Source organism: Bufo bufo (assembly GCF_905171765.1).
Source record: "Bufo bufo chromosome 4 unlocalized genomic scaffold, aBufBuf1.1 SUPER_4_unloc_1, whole genome shotgun sequence".
In the NCBI taxonomy this organism is placed as follows: domain Eukaryota; kingdom Metazoa; phylum Chordata; class Amphibia; order Anura; family Bufonidae; genus Bufo; species Bufo bufo.
In genome coordinates, this window is record NW_024399991.1 from 191,369 (window position 1) to 195,894 (window position 4,526).

Consider the following 4,526-nt stretch of genomic DNA (forward strand, 5'->3'; position numbering starts at 1 on the left):
TGTTAAAACAGACTTAAAACAACCTTTGGGTCTAAAACACTTTTTAAAAAAATATCGGGAACACTGTTCATTTTCTTCCATATGCTGTATTTTTGCCTGATACACTATATCCTTCCCTCTGTTTTTAAGATTTGCCTTTATTTCTTCTTTAATCTGCAAAATTTCTTGATCCACTTCTAATCCTATCTGTCTAAATTTATATAATGCTTCCAGCTTGGATACAAGAACAGCATCCTTCCTTTTTTTTTCCTGTGCCTTCCTAAAACCAACCCTCTTAAAATATTTAGCAAACTCTTCTTTTGCCCAATCCCACCAAACAAGCAAACTCTTAAAATCTGGCTGACAGTACACACAGGAATCAAAAACTTGCTTAAAACCCATTAATACGTCCTCTTCCTTCAACAATTCAACATTTAATTTCCAAATTCCTTTGCCAAAGATGATGGATTCATTGACACTGATTTCAGCACAAACAATCTTATGATCGGAAAAGGAAGTCGTCATTAGAGAACAACGAGAAGCTTTAACACCTTCTGACACCAACACATAATCTAAACGAGATTTGCAGCGCCCACTATCTGCAAAATATGTGAATCTTTCCTCAGTGTCCACCATCAGCCCCACATCAGTGTAATGCAAGTCTTGTATTATATCATTTAGCACAGTTGAGGTTGCGTCCACCCTAGCTTCAACAACGCCTTCTCTATCTTTGACAGATCTAATGCAATTAAGATCACCAGCTACCACTGTAAAATCTCTGCCAGGCAAATAAAACTTTAGAGTCTCAAAAAAAGGCAACCGTGCTTTTTTCTCAGCAGGAGCATATATGTTGAAAACACGGATCCTTTGTCCTAAAAACTCCAAGTTTAAAATCATAAAACGCCCAGGTAAAACAATTTTACAGTCTAAAACAACAACATGACTACTTCTAATTAAAATACCAACTCCTTCACTTTTATTATCCAGACCTGTTGACCAAAAGGACTGTCCTTTCCTCCATTCACTCTCATGAGGAGAGGATCTTATTGCACATTCCTGTAAACATATAATATCAGCTTGCACATCCTCCAAAAAATCAAATACTGCTGCCCTCCTGACACTGGAGCAGATGCCCCTCACGTTCAGTGTGGCTACAACAATACTCATCATCACAAAAAATATTATTTTCTGAAACTTATCCATCATGACTCTGATTTGCTGTCATACCCACCAATCTTTCTACTCAAGCTGTGCTCAACATCAGGCGACCCCTCAGAGGCGTCCCTGTCACTATGATAAATTCCAGGATCAACAGTATCTTCCTGCCGTCCTGACCAACTACCACCTGTCTTATAACGCTTTCTTTGGGAACCAATCACCACATCTTCATCAATATCAATCTCTTCTTCTTTGCTATCCAGTTCACCCACCTCTTCTTCACTCTGCAATTCCTGCTGCCCTGGCGTAATCCCATCATCCTCACTTCCTTCCTCCTGACACTCCATGTTTTCACCTTCTCCAATAACAGGGTCTAAACATATATCTTCGCTACCTGCTACCTCACTAGAAATGCCTCCTTCAAACAAAGACACACACCCTGTCTCCACCTTTTGTCCACCATTTTGAGTAACAACCTTAGTCTCCATTTTAGATTCATTAGCAGTTTCAAGGCTCCCCTTTTTACCAGCCGACGCCTTAAATTTTCCCTCCACTTTTCCTTTATCACCACCAGAGACAATAACAGAAACTCCTGAAACCTTTTCATTACTCTTGTTTTCCTGATTGCTTTCATTAGGAAGCTCTCTTCCTGCTTCTTCAACCTTAGAACCTCCAACAATATCAGCATATGTTTGCTTCGCTTTCTTCCAGACAAAGCATTGTTTTGCTAAATGTCCACCACTCCCACATACATCACATGCCTTAGGAGTCTTACAATCTTTAGCGACATGCCCAGTCTGGCCACAATTTCTGCAACACTGACCATTTACAGGACAATTTGCTTGGATATGCCCATATGCTTTACATTGTCTGCAGAAACTAATCTGTCCATCGTAAAAGCAAAAACCTCTCTCTCCTCCAATAGAAAATGTGTTGGGTATACTTTTAACACCATGTGGCATATTAACATCCGGTTTCAAACGAACCAAGTACTTCCTTTTACAGTTCAGATAACCATGCTTATTCCTCAATCTCTCCACAAATTCCAAAGCTGCACAATATCTTGCCAAGAACATACTCACAACCTCATCAGGTACCTTGGGGTTGTACATATGAACAATAACAGTCACTTTTTTCTTCTCAAAAAGTGTTTGCACTGATACTTTCCTCAAAGTTTCATTCTGTCCTTCTTCTTTCATCTTCTTCAGATCCATGAATACACGTTCACATAAGCTTGCAGAGACAAAGGTAATATCATAAATGCCTTGGCGAGGAAAATCCTGTAACCCCAATACCTGATCTACCTTAAGGTAATCCAGTTTCTTCAAGACATCATGCACGATCTGGTCCAAACCAACCTCCTTCCGATGTTCAGTCGCAACAAGAAGTCGCACTGTATCTTCCAATCCTTGAGCCATCTTGCAGGTCAAATACACTCAAACCCACAATCAAACTCAAAGACCCCAGGGCCCCCCGCAAGGAGGACCCTGTAAGATCTCTCTAACCCAAGCACCAGCCGAGTCTCCTCAACTAGTCCTGAATCAGAAAATAGCAACAAATAAACAAATAGCTTTTCAATCAGCAATAATCACGCCTCAGTTAAACCTCATTGGCTATGATACTGCCACTGCGCAAAGCTCCATAGAAAACATCCATCATTCTCCAAACATACAAGAAGAAATCAGCCTACTTACAAAAAGATGAGTCACAATATTGTTGATATGTGTATTTTTCTATTCTTTCACAAGCTTCTGGGGCTTCTCAGCAGTTGCTAAAAAGCTTTTAAACAAATAGCAAAAAGAGCTAAACAACTAAAGACACAGAGCATCTCCTCCGACCTCTTCTCCCCCAATCACCATTTATATCATGGAAACGACACACAACACAGACTTTTTATTTGATGAGAGAAGCTTCTTGGAGGAAATTCTTCATAAAGTTCTTGGTCTTTCTATGCAATGTTCCTCAGTGTTCTTCAAAGGAATGTTCTTACTGGGTTAAGGAACATCCTTAAAAGTTTATCAGGACCTAGAAGTATCAGGCCAAGACGAGGATTGTCTTATTATACAGTATTCCCTGATCACACAACAATGTCTGACACAACGCAGTCCTTCATGCTAATCAACAGAAATCATGGTCTTTCAAGTAGATTTGGGTTTGATGAAGCTATGCAGATTTCTCTAATTAGCTGTACAAATGGGTGGAGCTATGTAGATTTCTGCAGCTTCCTTAGCAAAGATCAAAATTAGACCCTTGTGTAAGTCTTCCGTGGCAGTGGTGGTGTCCTAGATCTTTTCCTGGTTGGGAAGCAGAGAGTCAAGCTGCAGACCCACATTGGCATTGAGTAGGTTTAGAAGTGATCAGAGATTTGTCGCTCTGACTCCCAGGGATCGGCCCTGCACTCAACAGCAGCAGCAATGAGTGATATTTGTTTGTGTGAGGAACATTCCCTCCAAAGGAGTACCAGGAAAGCCAAATAGAAATTTGCATAGCTCCACCCATGACCATTCTCAGCAATATGATCATTCTCTGTGATATGAACTGCCTAAACAATCCATGGCCTCTACAATCAATTCTTCTTTTTGGAAAAATAGAAGGCATTTCCTTTGGCTACTTTCACTCTCATGTTTGGTGCGAATCCGTTTCTATTATCTTTAACATAGCCAAAACGGATCAGTCTTGAGCACCATTGAAAGTCAATAGAGGACGGATCCGTTTTCTATTGTGCCAGATTGTGTCATAGAAAACTGTTCCGTCCCCATTGACTTACAATGTGTGGTGGAACGGGTCCGTTTGGCTCAGTTCCGTCAGATGGACACCAAAAGGCTGCAAGCAGCTTTTTTTTCGTCCGAATCCAAAGCGGAATAGAGGCGGAACTGAGGCAAACTGATGCACGTGTTGAAAAGATATCACAAAATGGTGGTATGCATAAGATGATGAATGACAATCTTGTCATTCATCATAAACTGGTGGATATATTTCTCTCTTGAGTATCTGTACGCTCACTTTAAGTTATTTAAGCACTTTATGATCTCTCTGAGAGGTATATCCGAGCTCTAACTAATAATTCACTTACTCTACTTGGTTTGCAGTTTGCTGTATACACTTGCTTATGATCTGGTATGAGCAGTTCGCATTTGTATGCAATTTGTTTGGATTGTATGCAATTTGGATTGCAATACAGAATTAGAATTTGTGGTTTGGTGGAACTGTAAGCAAACATACATATAACCAGTTCAGTATACAGTTCTAATCACTATATTAACAGTAGGAATATTATATAACTGTTTTAAATACCTATTTTGGCCTCTTGCTTCAATAAAACACAGCTCTTAGGAGAGTGTGTGTCTGTTCAGCTCCTCTCTCTGGTGAATAATGTTTTCAGCAGCTCC

At 40.0% G+C, this 4,526-nt stretch overlaps 1 pseudogene; it reads right to left on the reverse strand.

Moving 5' to 3' along the window:
* Window positions 1-2,664: 2,664 nt before the first annotated feature.
* On the reverse strand, window positions 2,665-2,776 carry LOC120982842 (annotated as a pseudogene).
* Window positions 2,777-4,526: the final 1,750 nt, after the last annotated feature.